Source organism: Phacochoerus africanus, chromosome 3, assembly GCF_016906955.1.
Source record: "Phacochoerus africanus isolate WHEZ1 chromosome 3, ROS_Pafr_v1, whole genome shotgun sequence".
In the NCBI taxonomy this organism is placed as follows: domain Eukaryota; kingdom Metazoa; phylum Chordata; class Mammalia; order Artiodactyla; family Suidae; genus Phacochoerus; species Phacochoerus africanus.
The window spans coordinates 67,089,562-67,114,458 of NC_062546.1; the positions used below are offsets into that span (position 1 = coordinate 67,089,562).

A 24,897-nucleotide genomic window follows, 5' to 3' on the forward strand; every position below is an offset into this window, starting at 1 on the left:
GACTCTTTCTCAGTCAGAGCAAAATCCAGAGTTATTCCAAAAGGTTTCAAGACACAATGTAATCCAGCCCCTTCTCATTACCTTTCCGATTTCACCTCCTATCACTCTCACCTGATCACTTCATCACCATTTCTCAAACTTGTCAGCAAGATCCTGCCCCAGGGCATTTGCACTTGCTCTTTCCCCATCAGAAATTCTCTTTCCCCAGAGATCCATATGGTTTGGTTCCTCACCTCCATCAAGTTTCTGTGCAAAGTCACCTTTTTGGTAGAATCTTCCCTGGCCTTGTTTAAAACTGCAAATCTCTCCCCATCCTCCTGCTCTACTTTATTTTTAGATAGTTCTCTATAGTACTGACTTTGCACCATCAAATATGAAATATTATTTACTGATTTATTTTGCTTAATGTCTGTCTCCCGTTCTCCTGCAGATATAAGCTTCTCAAGGATAGGGGTTCTGTCTGCTTGTTCCCTGCTATACATCTGGCACTAAATGCCTGGCATTTAGTAAGTTACACTTGGTAAATACCTGTTGAATTAATGTAAATTATAGAATCACAGCTACTGGCCATAAAGGATTTCAGATTCCTAGTCAACTCCCTTACTCTGAAGTAGGCAAGAAGACAGCATTCCTGTTTTCTAAAAGACACAACCAATCCTGAGAGATATCACAACCTAAAGGACCACCTGATCAAGCCATAGTCAAGCTCAGGGCAAGGTTCCTTCCCTCCTGAGAAGCAGAGAAGGCACAAACCCACAAAGATAAGCTTAATCACAACATAAGAATAAATTCCCCTACTGCTAATTTTGGTTGAACCTGGTAAGAGGCTTATCTAGATTTTCAAATATCAATTTTTATATTTATTTATTTATTTATTTATTTATCTATTTTTGCCTTTTTTGGGCTGCACCCATGGCATATGGAGGTTCCCAGGCTAGAGGTCCGATTGGAGCTGTAGCCGCTGGCCTAAGCCACAGCCACAGCAACACCAGATCCAAGCCACATCTGCGACCTATAGCACAGCTCACAGCAATGTCAGATCCTTAACCCACTGAGCAAGGCCAGGGATCGAACCCATGTCCTCATGGATACTAGTCAGGTTTGTAAACCACTGAGCCACGAACTCCACTATTAATTTTTAATTTTTAAAAATTAATTTTTAATTTTGTATTAATTTTTAAATGAAGGTCTATTCCACTCCACTAGGCACTGGGCAACCTATGGTAAGGTATTTTTTTTTATTCTGAATTTTACCCTTAAACATTTAAGGTCAGCAGCTTATAAAGATCAGCCTTCTGGTGGTTTAACCATTTTGTACAGAAGGCCCAAGGTGAATGTCTGTCAATACACAGGTCTCAGTGGTGCCTGATGGTCTCTGCTTCTTCCACCTCCCTCTTCCTCCTGGGCTGCAGCCTGAATTTCCTCTCTGAGGATGTCCTTTCTGCCCTGGAGTTCAGGGAACTCAGGTTCCACAGAGGCACACCCTTCTTCATGCTCGACCCAACCCAAACTCTGGTTTACAAAATGCCCAAAGCTCCCTTAGACAACAGGCTTCTGCCAATTCAGTGAATAAATATCTTCTTCCAATAGTCCATGAGGTCATAACAATGTTTCCTGTTTGGTATCTTCAAAAAGAATCATTTTCTTACAAAAATAATTTAATCCAGGCAACCAGTACTTTCAGTGTATCTGTATTCCTTGCAAGACACTTTGCTAAACATTGTAGAGAAAACCAAAGTGTAGGCATGAGATTCCTGGATGGGGCAGTAAGACATGTATTGCAAGACAAACCAACAATGCAAAGCTGGGAAGAAGGGCCCTATAATAAACGGAGGAAGAGTATGTTCGAGTGATGGAGATGGCGGGTTGCCCCTCCCTCTGGGGCTGCTCAGGGTGACCGAAGGGGCTATATCATAGAAGGGGACAAAATAAGATGGCCAGCTCATTAAATGCATGAGAGATTGTGGAGAACAAAACTTCCCTCTTAATTTCTGCAAACTCTCACTTAAAAGATCTGTGCAAATCAAAAAATCACTCATCAGAAACAGGAGCCATGTGGTACCTTGCATATAACAGGCATTCAAAAATTATTTGTTAAAAAAATAGTGAAATATTAGGATAAGTTAAAATATTGCTGCTAAACTGACCACTTAAAAAAAGAGAACTAAAATGAAATAATAGGACAAGTACTGTAATTAAAAGTTCGATCAAATAAGCTTCTTTGATTCTTACCAGGAAGTCCACATTGCCAAGAATGAGTATTAGGCATCAACAGCTTTAGAAACGGCCTAGAAAACAGCAGAGACAAAATGTAGATATGATCTCTGTCTTATTGGATCCCCAAGGCCGGTCTCAGGGTCTGGGCCTGGGAGATGCTTAGTGCATGTGTGATGAGCGAATGCAGAGCCAGACAAAATGTAGATATGAACTCTGTCTTACTGGATCCCCGGGGCCAGGCTCAGGGCCTGGGGCCTGGGAGATGCTTAGTGCATGTGTGAAGAGTGAACGCAGAGCCAGAGCAGAGGGAGTCTCCAGGGCAAAAATAACAATAAAGCCAGCAAAGATGATGATGGGGAGGTTGGAAGGACCAGAGGAGCCCTAACGTAGTTAGTTTCCCTTGCTTTGCTTTTCTACCCTCACATTACTGCTGGGCCTGTGAGAGCCGCTGTGCCTTCCAAAGGTTAGAGCCCACTCTTGCCTCTTGCATCACCACTTAAAGTCTGACAGAGCAGCTCCTGTGCACCGTGCCCACTGCAACCCAGGGCTTGTTCAGCAGTTGTGGTTTTCTCAGGTCATTAAGCAAAGCCTGCAGATTCCTGCATTGTCTCCTTGCCCCCAGACCCAAGCGACCAGATGACTCAGTGCATTTTCCAAAAAAAGAAGAAAAGAAAGCAAGCAACTAAGTCATCTACTCTGTTACAGAAAAAGCACTTGGCTAATTTGAAGTAGAACAGACTTCTCATCTTTCTTATTAAACAAAGCTCTAAATCAGGGGCCATCAGTTTTCTTAGTGGTAGTGGTCTGAAACCCAGTTAAGACACTGGAACCCCACAGCGAATAGTTCATATACGCATAACCATGCATGGTGGAGGTGAGATTTAATGCCATCTCCTGACACCGTGGGACAAAGGAGGCAGGATGGGACAGTGTTTGGTTACTGCACCATGGACAGTTTAAATAAAACCCAAATAGAAGAACACACAAGCTCTAGACTGCTCTATGTTTAATTAAATGAGTTTAGTACTGCATCTATCAAATCAGATTCCAAATGAGGGGACAGTAGCAATGGTTACATGGGGTCTCTGCTGTCAGTTCTAAGGACTTCAAATCTCAGTTCTGCTCCGTATGTGCTGTGTAATCTTGGATTAATACTATGAGATACTGTGAGCAAAGCCAGCAAGCCAGTGCACAGGACACGATGAGAACCTAGTCACATGTTATGATTAGACCATTGACATATGTAGGCATCTAATGATAATACCTTTTTTTACACTGCAGTTAAATAATAAAATTAATTGCATTTATTCTCATGACATTCCTGCCAAAGAGTTATCAGTAGTAGCATTTTACAGATAGGAGTTTAGGTTCACCTGATTCAAGCCTTTGGCCTTTAAACATCCCTCTGTTGGGTTTTCCAGATTAGAAGGGCCTGACCCGCAAGTTCAGAGGCAAGGAAGGAAAAAGTACTGGGGTCAGTGGGGTGGGTGATGAGATAGTGATCTCTATTTATATTAATAGTATTCGGGGCTGAGATGAGATTCGGGGCTCTCAAAGAGATTGCATAATGTGAGTTAGCAGCCAGGAAGCTCTTCAACATTGCCAAGTTTGGGAGAGCCATTTCTTTTGTACAGGTTTTGGATTGCAAATCTGGAGAGTTTATCTGTGGAGGGCTGTTTTCCCAAGGCCTCCAAAACAGAGCCAGGGCAAACCACAAAGCCCAGGCAGACACTGCTCAACCTCAGCTTCTGTTGTTGCAGCCCCAGGGCGCTTTCCATGCCAGCAGGCAGCCCTTTTCTGTTTTTGCAGCTTCATCCTGGACGGTGTTTGTTTAGGTATGTTCACTATCTCCAGCTCAGCTGCCTCCTCTCAGGGCTGCAATAACACTTGGCTTCTGTACTGAGAAAATGCTGCAATTGTAATTTTGCAATGGTAGCACTTTTGGAACCAGATGCCCAGTTCTGTATGCTTTGCATATGTATGGCATTGTTCTCATCAGTAATATCCTGCACAGCTCTCTCACATCTTAGCCTCAGGGCTTCCCTGCATCCAGCTACACTCTCTAGTTGGAGCCCCCCTCTTCTACCTGTCAAACCCAATTTCTCACCTCTCTCCCACAACAGTAACAGTAATAATAACAATAGCAATAACAATAACAAAGTGATCCCTTCCTGGCATTTGGGAAGGACTTTCAAATGTCTTGGTATCATTTATAACAGAGGGTCTGCAAGAAGGCAGAGTGGAAGATGCAGGGAAACAAGAGTCTACCAAGAGCTAGCAGCAGGAGAACTCAGCTCTCCTGATTCTGGATAGAAAAGATACATTTCCAAATCTCATTTGAGACTGTTGGGACCCCAGGGTCACAGAACACACATAAACTTTCTGGGCTTTATTTTCATCATGCCAAGACAGATAGCAGGGAGTTCCTGTTGTGACTTAGTGGATTGAGAACATGACTAGTATCCATGAAAATGAGGGTTCAATCCCTGGCCTTGCTCAGAGGGCTAAGGCTTCCATGTTGATGCAAGCTGTGGCATAGGTCACAGATGCAGCTCAGCTCTGGTGTTGCTGTGACTGTGGTGTAAGCTGGAAACTGTAGCTCTCAGTTGACCCTTAGCCAGGGAAGGTTGACCCCTAGCTGGGGAACTTCCGTATGCAGGTGTGGCCCTAAAAGGAATTAAAAAAAAAAAAAAAAAAAAGACAGGGCAGGACCACATTGTTAGCTCATGGTCAAAACCCAGCAGCCATCATTCTCATCATCAACTGGCCTTCAGAGGAAAAGAAAGCTCTCACTCAGGTCTCTCCCTGCTCCCACCCACATCCCAACAGCTCCATGACAGCCTCACCAAGTCTTGGAAGGGTTTAGCCTGATATCACCTGTATGTCAAAAATGACACATGAGTACTTGCAAGATTCCTTCACACTAATGAAAAATCCTCAAGAAATCAGGCAAGTCCTGTTTTGGCCATCTCCAAAATAAATACACACATGTTGCACTTCCATCTAGGAAAAACATACATTCTAATCTAAAGTAAACCCCGAGGTTTGTGAAATATCTCTTCTGATGGGTCACAGATGATCTTCCAAGTCTCTCTAGATCCTTGGAGACTCAAGTTCACCTGGACCAAGCTAGACATCCAACCTTTCCTGAAATCCTGGCATAGTTCCAGAGCCAATTAAGCTCCTCACCCCATTCTCTCCTTGGTCAACCTAGCCCATGTGAAAAAGAAAAGAAAAACCAAATAGATATAATATTTGATAATTATATAATATATAATTACACATGTAAATGTTTTTTCTTCTTTTTAGCTAGTAGAATCTTTTTTTTTTTTTTTTCTTTTTTGGCCACCCTGTGGCATATGGAGTTCCTAGGCCAAGGATCAGATCTGAGACCTATGCCGCAGCTGCGGCAACACCAGATCCTTTAACCCACAGTACTGAGCTGGAGTTGGAACCTGTGTCCTGATGTTGCAGAGATGCCACCAATCCCATTGCGCCACAGTGGGAATCCCAGTAGAATCTTTTTTATTCAGAAAAAAAAAAAAGTTTTCCAACCACACACAGAGGGTAAGGAGACATGTCTGTCCAGACTTCAGCCCATGTGGTTTTGACAGCAATAAGGGGTGTGGAAGAAGTAATGGATCCCCAAATAAAAATGGTGTACCTGTGTGTATGAGAAGGAGATTTGTGCAAAAACAGCGGGAAGTGGTAGGTAGGGGGAAAGATAGAAAATATATCTATATCTCTATATAATCTCTCTCTATATATATAATATTTAATAAATGTGGCTATACTGTAAAATCAAATTTCATCCTAAAACTATGAACCACCTATAGTAAAAAGCCTAATATGTGCCACTTTCCTACTAAGCAGGATGTTAAAACTCTCCTCCTTGACCTAAGTATATAAAAAACTCACTATAATTTTAACCTTACAATTCTCAGCAGAAATCTCCTAAGTGGAAAAAGAATATGAAATTTAATACAGATCATTTCTCTTAAGAGCCTACGACTCAGAAAGAAAGCAAAAGAAAGGAGATTGTCAGGGGTGGGTTCGTAATATTATTCAACATTTGCTATCCCTTGGGCAGCCACTACTTGCTGGGCTCTAGGTAATACCCAAATTGTTGCCTTCATTCCCAGAATTGTGGAACACTCAGATCCAAGGCCAGTGTTGCCAGGACCCTCCAGGATGTAAGAGTCATATTTCTACCTCTTTTTCAATGTTACTGACCAAAGCATCATATACACAAAATACTTCCTATAGTGAAGACCTGGGCACAATTTTGAGACACCCCTCCCTTTTTTTCAGCTTATGTATTTACATTAACAAAACAGTATGTTTTGACTTTTGAAATAGTGTGGCATTAAGTACTGACTGCCCTGGTTTCTTTCTATGTAATAGGTTTAAGAAAAGATGCTGGTCCTTTTAGCCTAGAGGGATTCTTAGCCTTAATATCAGCTGGAAAAATTCTGACTGTCCCAAGAAAGCTCACTCAAGACTTTGTCCTTTAAAGCAACATACCTCAAGTATCATGCAATTCATTTTTGCAGGGTGGGGGAGGAATGGACCATGGAAATGACTTCTTTAAAAATCCAACTGAGGGAGTTCCCATCATGACGCAGCAGAAATGAATCCAACTAGCAACCATGAGGTTGTGGGTTCACTCTCTGGCCTTGCTCAGTGTGTTAAGGATCTGCATTGCTGTGGCTGTGGTGTAGGCCAGCGGCTACAGCTCTAATTAGACCCCTGGCCTGGGAAACTCCATATGTGGTAGGTGCAGCACTAAAAAAAAAAAAAAAATCCTATTGAGGAGTTCCCATTGTGGATCAGCGGAAACGAACCTGACTAGTATCCATGAGGATGGGGGTTCTATCCCTGGGCCCAGCTCAGTGGATTAAAGGATTCGGTGTTGCCGTGAGTTGTGGTGTAGGTCACAGATGCAGCTTGGATCTGGCGTTGCTGTGGCTGTGGTGTAGGCTGGCAGCTACAACTCTGATTTGACCCCTGGCTTGGAAACGTCCATATGCTGCGAGTTGTAGCCCTAAAAAATTAATTAAAAAGTTAAAAAAATAAAAAGTAAAAATCCTACTGAGTAAAATATATGGATTCAAAAATAATTTTCCACAGCATTTTCTAAGTTCAATTTCTTTCACTAACACAAATAAGAAATTGGGACCCCAATTAATACCTTTTACGTTGTACTCTAGAATTAAACTTAAATGTTGTCACGCAATTGTTACATTAGGAAGGCTATTTTGAATATACAGCTAGAGCCAACAAACCTGCATGGAAAAGCAAATCTGTCTTTTCGGTCGCTTCTACCACCACCCCTCCGAGTAAGCCATTCTTGCTGATATGACCATGACGTCCCTGCTGCTAAATCCACTTGAAGATTTCAGTGCTCCACTTAACTTTCAACAGCATCCACCAGAGTTGACCACTCCCTGCTCCGAGGACCACTCTTTCCTCACCTAGCATCACAGTCTCCTTGCAGTCCTACCTCCCTTGCACACCTATTTAGCCTCTGTTTCTGACTCATCCCCTCCCTGACCTCTAAACACAGCAATTCCCCAGGGCAGAGTCCTGGAATTGCTCTTCTTCCAACTCTATGATTTTGCCCAAGTGATCTCACGCATTCCCAAGGCTTTAAATAACACAGCAGCAACTCACTCATTTATAACTTCAGCACAGATCTATTTTTTGGCTCCAGACTCATTTACTTAATCACCTGCTTGTCATCTCTAAGGCTGGCTCACAGGCATCTGAAACTTAACACATCTCTAGCTGAGGTCTTGATCTCCAGGCAATGGCCCTTCCATCCATGTTGCTGTGCTGGACTCTTGGGAGTCTTCCTCAACACCTCCTTCTCCTGCACCCCATCCATCCCACCACCCCCTTCTCTCCCTGCCACCACCATCTAATTCAAGTGTCCACTGTCTCCTGCTGGACTGCTATACCAGCCTCCTAAGCCACTGTCCCCACTTTCACTCTTTCCCCCATCCTTTCTCCAGCAACAACCAGAGAGAGATCTTCAAAGTACAAATCTCACTGAGTAACTCCCTACACAATCTTAAAACCCTGCAAACGTTTACACTGAGAACCTTTAACAAAGTCTGTGGGCTTAGAGATGATGGCATAGACTCTTAGATGAGAATATTTTTCTTTTTCATGATGTATATAGCTCCATGAATTTGTACACATGTATGTCTTTGTGTAACTCCCACCAGAGCAAGATATAGAACATTCCCTACACTCCAGAAAGCTCCTGCCTCTGCCCTGTCCCCACTTTTACCAGTGGTAACCACTATTCTGGCCTTTATTATAATGGTTTCATTTTGCTTGGTCCTGAACATCAAACAAATTGGCTTACATGGATGAATTTTTCTAAACCTAATCTAACTTTAGATGCTCCTGTACATTAATGATTAGACCAGCTTAAGATAATAACATCCCGGAGTCACCTAGAGTCAGGTGTTCAGCTTCAGTATCTCAAGTTCTCAAAAGAGCTTGTTAATTAACAAGTGAGAATGGAATCCACATAGCACTCCGGATTAAGCTGTCCCCATGAATTGCCCTAGGTATTTAAGACAACCCAGGGATTAATATTTCTATTCATGGGCTCTGAGCCAATCCAGATAACTAATCTGCTAGGTAAATTCAGTCAGCATACTCTTCTGATTCAGAGTCTTCAAACTGACAAAAATGTGACAGCACGAGTGAAGTGTACAGTTACAATCTTAATAGAGGAGTGAGGCTTTATCAGGCTTAAGGTCTTACTAGGACAGCTGTGTTACAAGTATTTGGAATTAACAAGGATGGGCTGTGGTGGGGGAAGCTTAAAGGCTGATAAAGCCTCAGGGCACCCAGTCACCATTATAACTTTACCTGGAGGAAGGCTATAGGTCTCTATTTTCAAGGCACAGTCCCTGATTTGTTCCCTTTCCAAAATAAGGACCAATTCCAACAAAGAGCCCAGGGAAGCCAAGCCCCTAGAATACCTCAGCCTCTCCTGCCAAAGAAACGCCTCCCCAGGGTTTGGAATTTCTGAAGCCTTTTTCGGAGGGAAGGAGAGGCCCAGGGACTTACTTGTTTTTGCTCTCTCAGTGGTCCAATAGTCCTCTCCAGGGTCAAGATGAGAAATCCAAAATCTAAATTAGGATTGACTGGGTGTATTTTGGAGACTTTACCAAAGTCTGGAAGAACTAACAAAACAAGGCTTACCAAGTATCCTTGCTACCAGAGTCTTGCAGGCTGTACCGTCTGGCACCTCAGATAAATCTGTGCTAAGTATATCAGCTGGTAAGGACCACTGATGCCAGCTAAGTGGGTTTTGATGGCATGATTCCTGGCAAATGCAAGGCACTCAAAAGTGTTGGTGACTAGTATTGTGAAGGAATTACCACTAACCACACTTTTGCTTCCTATACATCAAAGGGAAAAAGAACTGTTCGCTCTTCAGTTTGAAGTTTTGGGGGTGGGGGAGCAGATGATAAGAAAGTAATTTGGATAAAATTACCATCATTCCATCCTCCTTTTGATGAACTAAAGTAGAACACTTCCCAGAGAAAAACAAATCTATTTCTTTAGAATATGCCATAACCTATAAGTCTACTTTCTCTTCCTTTCTCTACCTAAATTTCCCTTAAGTCAATGTGTTAGTAAATTTCATTTAGCCTGGCTTAAGATGCATGGAAAAAACCTTCCAGATCCTTTGGTAAATGAAGCCATGGGTGGGATGGAGGGTCCCAGGCAGGACCAGACATCCTCAACTTTGTTCTTTAGCAGTGACTGTTACGGACCTTGAGAGTTAGCCTATCTAAGCCAGGATCCCAACTGGGCACTATCTTCATGCAACCTGCAGGCAACTCAGTGAGGAGGAAAACCTTTTTAACCTTCTTTAAAAATAAAGAAGGAGTTATCATTACTCAGTGGTTAACAAACCCAACTAGTATCAATGAGGACATGGGTTTGATCCCTGGCCTCACTCAGTGGGTTAAGGATCGGGCATTGCCATGAGCTGTGGTGTAGGTTGCAGACACAGCTCAGATCTAGCATTGCTGTGGCTGAGGCTGTAGCTCAGATTTGACCCTAGCCTGGGAACCTCCATGGGCTGTGGGTACAGCTCCAAAAGACAAAAAATAAAAATAAAAAGAATAAAAAATAAATAAAAAGAAGATTCAACATACATGTGAGATCATATGGTATTTGTCTTTCTCTTTCTTCACTTAGTTGGTAGTTGGAAGCCACTACATTTAGAATGGATAAGCAACGAGCTCCTACTCGATATAGCACAGGGAACTATATCCAGATCTTGGGACAGACCATGATGGAAGACAATATGAGAAAAATATATATACATATGTATGACTGAGTCACTATGCTGTACAGCAGAAATTGACACAACACCATAAATCAACTATACTCTAATAAAAATAAAATTTTAAAAATAAAAATAAATTTAAAAAATAAAAGAAACATCCCTCCCAAGATATCAGAGACAGAGAGTGACCCTCATAGTGATTTTGTGGTCCCTAGTTTCAGAACTCTCAGTGCCTCAGATACTTCACTAGCCTTGTAATAAATTCTAAAAAAAAAAAAAAAAAAATTCTTGCTTAGTTTGGGTTTGTTTCCTTGGCCAACAACCACAGGAATTTTAATTACCATACCATTTCTTTATCTTGCTTTCGTACAGGTTTCCCTTCCCCCTAATTGTGAGGTCAGTGGACCCCACTCTTAGCTTTTTGCTCTTCTGAATCTGTGTCCTCTCATGGTGCTCTCCTCCACACACTCAGCACTGACGACCACCTAGGCAAATAATTCTGAAATGAAATCTAAGTCACCCAGCCCAGACCTCTCTTCTGAACTCCTATATACCCCAGAACACTGCTCATCTCTGCTGGGATGTCCCACAAGCCCCTTATAATCAATAATTACAAGACTGAACTCATACCTATTGCTTTTCTCATGCCTTCTATACTGAGAAATCACCCCACTTCCCATCCAGTCACCTGAGTCATAAATCTGAGGCAAGCTTCACTGCTTCCTCTGCTTCACCTTCTACAATCGGTTCCATACCTGGAACATAAGGACTCTGCACCCTTAGTATTTCTCAAATACATCCTCACACCTCCGTTCTGACTTTAGCGTATTTTAGACCCTGTCACATCATCCTCTTTGGCCTTCTTTCTTAACACTCCTTCAACCCATCTCTATTCCTAAAATATGTATCTAGTTGGCATATCCCCTGATTCTTTTGAGGTATAACTCAAATTCCTTGGAACAATATCCAAGTACTCTGATTGATGATTTGAGTCCTGCCTGGTGAACCCTGGCATTGCATCCTCTATCAGTGGGCCCCCAAACTCTGTCCACACTGAACGACTTGCAGTTTCCTGGGGCCCCAAATTTCCTCCTGTCCCTGAGCCTTTGCACCTCATGTCACCTACACCCTGCAAAGCCTGCCCATGTTTATCCAAAGGCTAAGTCAACTAACTCAGCTTAGCACCACTTCTTCCAGAGAGTCTTCCTTAAATGTCACCCAATACCCACTCACCTGCACCTGAGGGTTGGTTTACAGCCTCTGTGCTCCCATCATCCCTGTGCATAACTTTTTCGCAGGGCTTTGATGCCATTTGTTAATTGTCCACTTTCATCTGTGTCTTGTACACAAGACTGTGAATTCCTTAAGGGAAGAGATTGTCTTTCTTATATTTGTATTCACTGTGCCTACAATTCAAAACAGCTTTTCTGGGTATCTTAGAGCATCAAGCAGGAAATTAATGAGAAAAAAAAAAACACTGAACATCTCCAGAACCAGAATACATTCTCTTCCGTCTGTTACAGCTTTGAAAATGAGAAGGAAAACATGAGGGTGTGTTTTCTGCCCTTGTTTAGAAAGCTCTGGGGCTTTCTCTTTCTCTTGCTGGATATACCTCAAGGAGGTGGTTCTCTGTGTACATGTATTCGCAGAATGGTTTTGGCCTGCCCTGCGCAGTGCTGGCCCAGGGATGTAGAACCCAGAAAGTGCTGGCCGCCACTTAGCAAAGGCTCTATAAAGACGGATCTCAGAAAAGACAAGGTCCCTTGCCTTAAAGAATCCAAGATCCTTAAGGCTTGCTGGAATAAAGCCTTATAACTCTTTGGCATAGCTTCCTAAGACAGAGCCACCTGGTATTAATGTCCCATATAGTCTTCTCTTCTTCAGTGTGGACAGCCCTAGTGACTTGTTTCTAACCAACAGGATATGGCAAAGGTGATGGGATTTATTTATAGTGACTGTATCTCTTGCTGGCATTTGAGGAAGCAAGTTGCAAAGCAGGGGAGAAGGCCCCCATAGTAAAGAGCTGAGGGTGACTTTCAAAGCAGCTAGGAACTGAGGCCTCAGAAACTGAATTCACAACAACCATGTGAGCTTGCAAGTGGATCTTACCCCAGGTAAGTCTTCTGATAAGATGCCAGCTTTGATGAACAATTGACTCATTGCAACCTTGTGAGAAACCCCCAAAACAAAACCCACCCTAGCCATACCCCAAAAAAATGATTTAAGCCACCCACTTGTGGCAGTTTGTTATACAGCAAAGGCTAACTAGCACAATCTCATTTATCCCTATTGAAAGTCTAGCTATCTGAGAGGGAAAGAAAATTTCCATTTTTCAGCAGGTTGAACAGAAAGTCATCATGAACTAAATGTTTAACTGAAACCGAATTCCCCTTACTGAGTTTATGATTAATCTCGCTACCCCAAACTTTACTCCTTTGCTTGTCTTCTTTGATGTCAATTCCTGTCTTGTCCCCTCTGACCTCAATCCTGTGCTAACTGAATGCCAATCAACCAGAGTTACATGACTAGGATTGCTGTTATTGATAACATCATTAACATACCAAAAATTGCTGCTGTAGATACTAAAATTGCTGTTATTATCATCCTTAACATACAAACTCAGGTTGTTTCTCCAGGGCAAGATGAGCTTACAGACCTCTGAGCCTTGGACTAACCAGCCAGAGAATCATAATTCAGAAACATCCTGACTTGCGAAGCCGCAATGAAGAAGTGTCACAGCAACATCACAAGATGTGATTAATCCCAGTTTCTTTGTTCTTCCTCTTTAAAAGACCCTGGAGATCCCACTGCGGCTCAGCGGAAATAAATCTGGTTAGTATCCATGAGGACACAGGTTAGATTCCTGGCCTTGCTCAGTGGGTTAAGGATCCAGTGTTGCCATGAGCTGTGGTATAGGTCGCAGATGTGATTCAGATCCTGTGTTGTTGTGGCTGTGGTGTAGGCCAGAGGCTGCAGCTCTGATTCAGCCCCTAGCCTGGGAACCTCCATATGCCATGAGTGCAGCCCTAAAAAGACAATATAAAATAAAATAAAATAAAACATCCCTAACTCAAAGATGAAGATGGAGTGGATCTGAGGCTTGTCTCCCACTCCCTTGCTTGGCACCCTGCAAATAAACCCTTACATTGCTGCAAACATCCATTACCAGAGTTTGGCTATGCCCTGTGGGCACATGAGCCCAATGCTTCATAACATAACTAAAAATGAAATTCCTTCTAAAAACAAGTTTTCATGTTCTAAACGTTGAGACTAAAGAATCCACACAAGACACTGTGTAAAATGAAGAGAGAAATTTTTTTAAAGAAAGGGAAATAAGGTTAAAACTTTTAAAGGGGCTCTGGAGAAAACTACAGGCTCCATTGGTTTATTTAACTTGTAAATCTTATTAAATTTGTTAGAGGCATGTTAGCATTCATGGTTCATTTACTTTTATTCTGACTTCCATAAATAGGCCCTCTATGAACCCTGATAAATGACTTAAAATCTTGGTCGACTTCAATAAAGAAATTAGCATGTTTGTCTTAAAAACTCTGTCCATGGAAGTGAATGAAAGTTCATTTTCCACCAAGCTTTATTCCCCAAAGGTACACCTTCCCAGTGCCTCATCCCCTCCCTGCTATCCTGGTTCTTTTCTTTGGCTTCCTGTTTATAAAATCTGGCATCTTCTCAAACCCCTTAGATCTGGCTCTCTTGCAAAAACAAACAGAAGCTACCTGGGGCTCTTGATTCCCACTCATTTACATTCTTTCCATGCCAAGGGTCAGAGGGTGTCAGAGCTGGTGGCAGTCTGTCAAGCCCAGCATGGGACAGCCCTTATCTACCAAGGCAGTGTTTTCCTGCCTCTGAATACACCAGCATTTATTTCTATAAAATTATAAATGGAAACATATGTAATTGTCACAAACCTGAAACTAATAAATCTGAATGTTGAGCCCAGAGTTGTGGCAATAAGCAGACAAGAACCCACACAAAGCTTATGAAAAAGTAGGCAGTGGGTGGAGGGGGAAGACATAATCTACCTGACCCACACAGCATATGGAAAAACCAAGGCAAGTGTGCTATTCCAGGTGGTTAGATCATGCTGTGTGCATATTTAAATAATTAGCAATTCACATTAAAGCACTGCAGCCTTTTAAGTAATTAGCTGGTCTGCAGCTTTCTGAACAGCCTTCAGTCAAGACCAATGTGCCCCACTAACGACACAAAGATAACCATTCTATCTGTAAATCCTACAGTCCACCTCTCTGCCTTGACAGCCAAGGTTAAGGTCATCAAAATTAGTTTGTCTATGAACAGCATTTTTGAACCCCCAAGAAGATGAAAATTGGTTGTTAGGCGGCAAAAAAATCCCCACCTTACACATAACAATAGGTGGTGGCCCTCCAAAGCTCAGTCCTATTTGACAAGATCTTATTCCTTAGTATTTCATTTCTCTTATTAGAAAAAATTTAAATTAATCTCCCCCTTGAGGAGGGAGAGATAATGAAAACAAGTTGAGAAACAGGATTCTAGATACTTAGAATTCTAGATGATTATGTCGGAAAGAAAATGAGCAAAGGAAAGCACAGCAAAACCTGAAGACACTAAATAAAATAACCTAAAACAATCTAACAACCAGATTCATTTGTGTAATAAAACAGGAGCAGAACTAGAGAAATCCCAATGGCAGGTAATGACATAGCATTAGAAACTCTGACCTTGAAATGAGAAAACCTTCACTGAGTCAGCTCCTAACACATGATTACTACTTCTGTAACCAGAGAGAAAAGTTACTTATTAATTGTGGTCTTTCTCCTTTTCTCTATAAAAGAATGAAAATGTCAGATTCACAGAGTTGCTGCAATAGTTAAATGAGATAATATTAGTGAAGCACTCTGCAAACAAGAAGATGCTCTTTGGTTGAAAGGCAGTCCCGCTGGGCAGAACTATTTGAGACTTGGAAAGTGCTGTGTGGGCAGAGAATTGTGTTACTAAGCCTACAGTTGACACTACTATGAATTATTGCTTCAAGACAGTGTTAGACTGAGTGTGAAGGGGTTGCTCTTAGGAATATTGTGTCCCTTGTAAATAAAACAAAACAAAGCAGGAATGACCTAATGAAATTGATGTATTCTAAGGGGATAGGGAGAGACACAGATCATAGAGAAGGGATGAGAGAAATTCTCCTTTCTTATCTTTCTTCCATCAACCAAACCAGTAGTTCTCAACTGGCTACACTTTAAATCACCTGGGGCACTTCAGAAAACTTTTTAAAAATGTCTGAACCCAATACACAGAACAGACTTGTGGTTGCCAAGGGGGTGAGGGGAGGGAGTGGGATGGACTGGGAGTTTGGGGTTAGTAGATGCAAATTATTACACTTAGATAAGCAATGAGGTCCTACTGCAAAGCACAGGGAACTATGTCCAGTATCTTGGCATAGACCATGATGGAAGATAATTTAAGAAATTTAAAATGTATGATGTATGACAGGGTCATTTTGCTGTACAGCAGAAACTGGCACAATATTGTAAGTCAACCATACTTTAATTTAAAAAAAATCACTAAAAAAATCTAAACCTGGGAGGTTGTGAGAACTCCATAAATATTTATTGAATAAGTGAGCACTGGCAAAGGTTGCGGTGAGATACAAACTCTCATACACTACTAGTTGGAATGTAAATTAACACAGTCTTTAAGGAAAGCAATTTGTTCATCTATACCAATTTTTTTCATTTTGTTCAGTTTTATTTATTTTATTTTTATTGTTTATATTTTTTTCTTTTTAGGGCCACACCTGTAGCATATGGAGGTTCCCAGGCTAGGGGGTCAAATCAGAGCTGTAGCTGCTGGCCTACACCACAGCCACAGCAATGTGGGATCTGAGCCGCATTTGTGATCTACACCATGGCTCACGGTAATGCCGGATCCTTAACCCACTGAGTGAGGCAAGGGATCGAACCTTTGTCCTCATGGATGTTCGTCAGTTTCATTACTGCTGAGTCACAATGTGAACTCACATTCTGTTCAGTTTTAATTTTCATTTTGTTTTAAAGTTCATTCCCTTGGTTGACTCATTCCATGTCTAAGAATCCATCCCAAGGAAATAATTAGAGGAACAAAAATGTACACATAAGGATATCATAGTGTTATTTTATGCTGGGATATTGACCATTGAGGATGGACTTGCTCTGAACATGCATCAAAAACTTTGCTCTGCATGGAGTTCCCATCGTGGCACAGCTGAAACAAATCTAACTAGGAACCATGAGGTTGCAGGTTTGATCTTGTCCTCACTCAATGGGTCAATGATTCGACATTGCTGTGAGCTGTGGTGTAGGTCAAAAAAGTGGCTCAGATCTGGCGTTGCTGTGGCTGTGGCATAGGCTGGCAGCATCAGCTCTGATTGGACCCCTAGCCTGGGAATCTCCATATGCAGACCTACAAAGACAAAAAAAAAAAAAAAAAACAACAACTTTGCTCTGCAGACCCAATGTTAAGGTGGGAACATCTGACAGGTAAACAAAAGAAACAATAAGTCATAATAAAGTGCTGCTTTTTAGCTAGATGTCACTTCAACCCAAATCAGCCATCCTGCGGCTCATCAATATTTCAAAAAGTTGAGAACCTGCCAATCAGTTCAAGTCTGATCAGGTCACATCTCAGCCTTCTACTTTCCTGGTGATCTCAGCTAATTTCAAAACCAAAGGGCAGACAATGAGCAATAAAGCATCATAAAGGAAAGTAGCCTTTCAGGCTAAGGCAGGATGGGGAGAAAGAATAAAATTCACATCACTGGCTTTCTTTTTAAACTTCCAATCTTCCAGAGGCAGGACTCCTCAGGATTTGCTCATCCCCAGCCTAGGATTCTCCACCACATGTGATAAGCATCCTCAAGGGACCAAATGTTCCCTCATCCTAAAGAACCCCACTGGAAAGCTGGTGAAACCACTGCAAGCCTTCTGCTAGTCATACCTTCCTCTGGGCTACATGATACAAATATTCCCTTTGGAGTGCAAGGAGAAGGATTTGTTTTAAAAGGAAAAACACAACTAAAGTTCTATGCTGGAGACTAAATTGGGAGTTCTTAGGTTTTTTCCTATAACCAAGAGGGCAAAAGGGCAGGGGGTTTTTGTTTTCGTTTTTGTCTTTCCAGGGCTGAAAGCATGACATATGGAGGTTCCCAGGCTAGAGGTTGAATTGGAGTGGTAGCATAGCAACTCGGGATCCAAGCCTCAGCTGCAATCTACAACACAGCTCACAGCAACTCCGGATCCATAACCCACTGAGCAAGGCCAGGAACCAAACCTTCGTCCTCATGGATACTAGTCAGATTCATTTCCACTGAGCCACGACAGGAATTCCCAAAATGGCATTTTTATCAAATGTGTTTATCAAGTAGGTTAAGCCATGTGTCAGACATCACAGCTAGTCAGTGACGTACCCTTGGTCTAGGGGAAGGTGGATGATACACAAGCAATCAAATATATCATGGTAAAGAGCAGACATATAGTGCCTGATACATCTTAGAGCTCTTTCACACATGATGCATCATTCAGTACTCACAGTAACCCTGTAACATTGGAAGAAAGATTTGGCACACAGATCTAGGTTAGCTGACTTGCCCAATTTACAAAGCCAATGGATTAGGGAAGATAGCGATATCCAAATGGAGTGTCACCTTCCTTATGCTGTGTCATACTGGGGGAGCATAGGTCAATTTATGTGTGCTGCGAGTAGGCGGCTGGACAAGACAGAAGTGGGACCAAGACCCAGGAACCAGACTGCTCACTTCAAGTCTCAGTGCCATCACCTGGGGGCAGTGTGATTTGGGGCAAACTATTAAAACCTGCCATGCATGTGTTTCATCATCTGCCAAGTGGGGCTAATAAGAGTAATTATGAGGATCATGCCTGAAGAGTTGAGCACAGTGACTGGCACACAATGAAAGTTTCCATAAATATTAGCTACTGTAATTATGAGGACCAGGAATAATACTCTGCTTAATCCAGATAAGATGCGAATAATACTGCGTTCTTTTTCATACTAGGGATGTGGTAGGCACTGTATTAATTTTCTATTGCTGCTGTAACAAATTACTACAGGCTTAGTTGCTTAAAGTGACACAAACTTATCTCTTAGGTCTGGAGGGCAGAAGTTTGAAATGGGTCTTACTGGGATAAAATCAAGTGTTGGCAGAGCTGTGGTCCTTCTGGAAGCCCTAAAGGAGAATCCATTTCCTTGCCTTATCTAGCTTTTAGGAGCCACCTGCATTCCTTAGCTGGGGGCCCTTCTTCCATCTTCAAAGAACAACATTCCAACCTCCACATCTACGGATTATCTCCTCTCTCTCTCTGTTTCCCTCATGACAATACATTCTCTGCCACTGACCCTTTGCCTCCTTCTTCCAAGGACCCTGTGATTATAGATGGCCTGCAAGAAGAATCCAAGTAATCATCTCATCTCAGGATCCTTAATCACATCTACAAAATCCCTTTTGACATGTAAGAAAACACTCACAGGTTCCAGGGATTAGGACCACTATTCCAGGGGACCACTATTCAGTTTACCACAGGTTCTAGGATACAAGAATGAATCCGATGCAACTGCTGAGCTCAAGGAGTTCACATACTATTAAATACAGCAGACCCATTTTTTAAAAAAGAAAATGAATTCTGGAGCACATCAGACAATACCACGCAGGGCTATTAGAGAAATAAAAACAAAGTGCTCTGGGGGAACAGAAGATGGCTCTATCTCTACCAGGAAAGGAAGAGAAGGCCTCATGAAGAGAGTGATGCATGCATAAAATTGGGCACTGATATGTGCTTAAACTTGTGCAAAGAGCATCCCAGGAAAGTACACCAAAAAGTTGGGAATACAGGCTGGTGTGATTAGAACCTGAAAGGAGAAGAGAATAACAGAAAGAAATGTTGAAGAAGTACATTAAGGCCATATCATAAAGGGCCACATTAAGGGAGAGGGACTTTATAGAATGAAAAGTCACCAAAAGCTCTTGAACCCATCATTAAGAAGTCTGTTTTACAAAGAATACGCTGCAGGCAGTGAGGAGAGTGAATAGCAGAAGGCAGGCCCAACTTACAGATACTTCAATAGTCTAGAGAAGAAAGGAAGGTAGACTCAGTTGATAAAGGAATGCAGGAAATGAAAACAAAGATGGATCTGAGACATATTTCCAAAGTGAAATCGACAGGACCAAGTGACCCAATGAATATAAGAAGGAAACCAAAGTGATGCTGAAATGACCAGGTTCAGGCAGCAGGTAGATGCTGATGCCACTAAATGGCCTAAAAAACAGAAAGAAAAAGAGGGGGCAGTTGATGGAAGGATATGTTTCGGATATGCCCAGGAGAACATTTACAGGGGCCAACTCTGTTTACCAAAAAAGGCAAAGCATATAGAAACGACATCAATGTGTCTGAGAGATTGGAAAGATCTGATATTTGGAGTCAAGTCAGAGGACCAGGGCTCTTTTCTCCATATTTATTAGCTCTGTGACTTTGGATAAGTCACTCCAACTCTCAGGACCTTGGTTTTCCTATCAGTGAAGTGAGAAGCTAGGGGTATCAGACAATCATTAAATTTCCTTCTCATTCTAACTTACATGATCAAACATCTGAGTCATTATTTTCTTCTCAGTTTCAACTAGTCACTCTAGACATTAACCACTAACAGAAACTCTGATGGGTCCTGATTTTCCAAAACAAAGCGGTGGGGGGAGGGGGCTAGAGCTTGAAAGGGGAAGACAAGGGCACTAACAGCCACTGCATGCCTACTACACACCAGGCACTGTGCCTTCCATACTCTCTCCCACTGCTTCTCCTACTTGGCCTGGACACTCCACAAGGGGTCCTAGAAATGACCTGGGTTATGAACATCAAAGATGGGAAACTATAAACAATAGCTTCCATCTTTTGTTCCAAATTCAGTTTTATATTCTTTCCCCCGATACTCCTTTTCTATTAGTTTTTAAAATGTGTTTGTGACAACAGGGCAACAAATGAGTTTTCTCATGGAAAAATTACATGGGGATCATGAGAGCCCAGAGATGGAGGAGGCAAATAACTAATTTTTAAAGTCTTTTATTTAAAGAATAGTAAATTGAGATAGTAATTTAATTAGTTCACTCATATTAAAAGACAATATAAGCCCCCACTTAAAATTCTTCAGTGACTTCTATTGGGTTTAGCTATAATCCTCAGTGGGTTTTTCAAATTATGAATCTGCCCCTCTCCTCTATCCTACAAGATTCTTACATTTTTGCAGGTAGAGTCACAAGAGTATTCATAATCCTTTTAATTTAGGAAGAGATAAAAAGACTGAAAAAATTAATATCTAAAATAAAATCCAAGAGTTCCCTAGTGGTTCAGTGGGTTAAGGATCTGTCATTGTCACTGCTGTGGCTCAGGTCACTGCTGTGGCGCAGGTTCAATTCCCAGGCCATGGAATTTATGCTGGCATGGCCAAAAAATAAAATAAAATAAAATAAAATAAAATAAAATAAAATAAAATTTAATTTAAAAAACAAAATAAAATCCACATTCTGTAATTGGATACACATGTGTATGTTCATACACGTGTGTATACATGTATATGCATGTACGCATGTGTATGTGTGTATATATGTATACATGTGTTTTATATATATAAATACCTCCCTGGTTGGGCCTCTATTCTACATTTTCTGTGTTCCTCTTCTACCTACACATCCCCTTCATCTTAATCTTATTCACACACATGACCTCCTTCCATTGACCATGCTGCCTTAAGCCTGAGGTTTAGTTCACATTTTTCCTTCCTCTTTCTTTTTCTTCCTAGGTCAGATGGCCCCCTTCAGCTGTCATCTTCTAGTTGAGCCTTCCCTGAATAAGAACTAACCACTCCTCCTTTGTGTCCCACTGCACCTTCTATCATGGTGTCTATAACTCTGTACTGGAAATTTTTTATGTTTATATCTCCCTAGTTTTAAGTTTCCAGAGGTAGAACAAGCAGATACATAACTGATATCTATTGGCTGAATGAATGAATATGTTAACAGAAAAAGAAGAAGAAACATCAAGTGCACTCTTTGGTCTCTTTAAGGCAAAGATATTTTCCTTTCCTCAAAATCCATTTAGAGGTGCAGAGAACAATTTTTGTTTATTTACTATCAATAATTAAAGATAAGGATTCCAAAGGTGGTGCTGTTTTTGAAACATAAAATATTCTATGACTTAAGGGGCAAAGAATGAACAATGTACACAATACAGTCAGCAAAATTTATCTGATTAAATTTTTAATTCTATTTATTCTGCCATCATATCAAAAAGAGTGGAAATTAAACTATCACTTTACATTTTATGCAGTAGGATTATAAATTATAATACTAAAACAGTGGGACATTTATTTTTGACATCTGTACTGAAACTGCCAAGCTTTACCCTTCAGGGCTATATTTATGGCCACAGTAGTCAACAAGCCCCGAGAATAGCTCTCAGGGAATATGACCACCACTGACAATAGAAATAAAGTAAGCATGTTAACATGAGATGGGTGATTGTTATTAATCACCCACAGAGCCACCCCGAAGCACACTTAGCTGAACCCTGAAAAAGGGTGTCAGGTAACTGTGTCTAAATTCTCCCTCAATTCTAGGAGACAATGCCTTTTCCAGCATAAAGTGCTTACTCAGTGTCAATTATAATGCAAACATCAGACTGTGATAGAGGCACTTGAAGTTAAAGCTCATAAAGCTCTCTTTAGTCAGAGAAAAATCTAATTCAATGGTTAAATGCCAATCAGGGTGGGATAACTAGGCAGCAGCTGAAAACAAAAGATTTAGAAATCAACCGCAGCTCCTTTGGGGACGCATTGCTGCTGAAGGGCTGTCAGAAGCAGAACATAAGTGAGTTAGCACCATTAACTTGGGGGAAAAAAAGAATGACTCCCATTTAAGTGAACACACAGAGAATCCCAGTAATTTTTCGAAGAGTTAAATGGATTTGGAAAACTTTCTTAGTCTAAAAAGTATGTGCAAATGAATCTGGATAATGAAAACAAATTAAGAAATAAGACAAAACCAGAAGTACATTTTTGCCAACAATTATACACATACATAAAGAATAACTCCTAAGGTAGTCATGAAATTTTGGACTCATGACTGATCTATTCATTCTAAGAAAACATTTAGCCTTTAGAAAAGGGCATTATCTCCTGGGCCAAAAGCAGACTGAGAGCTTCATCATTTGACCTTTTTATTTGCCTTCTCCCGAGCTGCCACGTCTGTCTACATTTCAACAAGGAAGAGGAGCATCACTGAGGCTCATGGGAAAAGAACAGAAGAGACCTGCTCTAAATCACTGACCCAGGAACTTGCCTTCTGTCTACACTATGTCTTGTCCCAGGTTCTTCACCAAAGCATGAAAAGCAGTGGCATGCAATGCAGAAGTGACAGGTAAAAGAAAGCATCTGGAAGATGCCACTAGTCACGGTTGGTAAGAAAAAGGTGATGTGCCCACATATGGGAAAGGAAACCACCTCATGGTTTTCAAGCTTCTCCAGTTCATATTGATTCTCCTTTTACTGATACACAAGAAAGCCACCACCACTAAGTACAGTGTGGTCCTACCCGCAGCCAGAGCTGACTGGTCCAAGTTGACATCTGTCCCAGGCTGGGGCAATAGGCTCTCTTCTTCAGGACTATTGATTCTGGGAACAGAGAGAACATGAGTCAGTCCCATGAGGTGGCATAAACTATGAGATGTGTACATCTCAGGAGCTTTAGAGGTCACCTTCTCTGCACCTGGGCTGCAGTAAGAATGAGTGAAACCAACAAGGTGAGAGAAATCAAGAGATGGGGAGAGAGTACTGGATACATTTAGGTCCCTGCTGGTGAGGCCCAGCTGTAGCCCTGGTCTTCCATCAGTCTCACTATCTGACTCTTCCTTCAATTTTTCTCCATTTATTCATGCAAGGGTGGGGCAGCACAGTCCAATACCACAAAAACATCCTCCTAGCTAAGCACACAAACCCAGAGTCCAAAGGTGAGTCCAAAGAGAATAAGTTAGGGGTAAGAAAAAGATCCATTCCACTCCAGGCAGGAAATAATGCCTGAAAAATAAATGTTCCTAAATTAGGTTTTTGCTGCTTTTAAACAAGCATCTAAATGCTTGATACAAATAACAAAAGATGTTAAACCTGAGTACCTCTGAATATAATAGGAGCTTTAGTTGGATGAGTAGTTTGAGAAGCAAAGACATCCACAATTCCCACCATCTGAGCGGGCACAAGTCCTTTGCCTCGCTGATCTTTGGATTTTTTGGGAACTGATCACTCATATGTGTGTAGAAATGTACATATATATGCATGTAGGTTTATGTCTATCAAGTCTTAGCACCAGAAATTAAAGGCAACATCTCCTTCCCTGATTCAATGCAATCGAAAGATAATGTGAGACTACTGTGGAAGAATAACGAAAACAATTTTGCAGCCCTCAGAGAAATTTCCACTGTAAATCAACTATAATGGGAAAAATAAAAATCATATTAAAAATTAAATTAAATTAAAAAAAGAAATTTCCAAAGTTTATAATTTTCTAAAACTATGCAAGACTTTGAGAAAGCATATAAAATAATGCGACAAGCATTACAGGTGAAAGCATATAAAATGTGACAAGAATGATTAGGATATCAGGTCTTATGTAAACGATTAGAATTGACACTTGAGTTCCCATCTTGGCGCAGCAGACATGAGTCCGACTAGGAACCATGAGGTTTCAGGTTTGATCCCTGGCCTCACTCAGTGGGTTAAGGATCCGGCATTGCCATGAGCTGTGTTATAGGTCACAGACACAGCTCAGATCTGGCGTTGCAGCCAGCATCAACTGCTCCAATTAGACCCCTAGCCTGGGAACCTCCATATGCCACAGGTGAGGCCCTAAAAAGACAAAAGCCAAAAAAAAAAAATTTAACACTTGAAGGTGGATTTAATACCTATCATATCAATGTAAACTATGTACCTTAGCAAAAGATGTTATCACCAAAAAATGCATTTTGATATTAACAAGTTTTGACATTTAGAGACAGAACACAAGACTCATGCTAGTTTTCTTGGTCATGGCTGGGTAGACTATTTTACCAGCCTGAAATATTAAAAATACTCTGAATCCACATTCATTATAACTTTGAGCAAATGAAGCCATTTACCAGGAATGAGTTTTATCCCACAGGAAAAAACAGAATTAACTTAAGCAACTTTTAATTACACAAATTCTAGTTCTCTTCAGAACAGTGTCTCAATGGCTACTTCATAACACACAAATACTCTATTCAACTGTCCATGGGTCCTCAAACCTCCCA

At 41.3% G+C, this 24,897-nt stretch overlaps 1 protein-coding gene across 3 annotated transcripts in view; it reads right to left on the reverse strand.

Moving 5' to 3' along the window:
- Positions 1-24,897, reverse strand: part of LYPD6 (LY6/PLAUR domain containing 6) — a 120,124-nt gene that overhangs the window by 73,289 nt on the left and 21,938 nt on the right. For 2 of the 3 annotated variants that reach the window (XM_047771959.1, XM_047771962.1), the window contains exon 2: positions 23,169-23,248. The exons of the other annotated variant lie outside the window; for it this stretch is intronic. The gene's annotated coding sequence lies outside the window, so the exon portion shown is untranslated. The remainder of the gene's footprint in view (positions 1-23,168; positions 23,249-24,897) is intronic. 3 annotated transcript variants of the gene reach the window in all.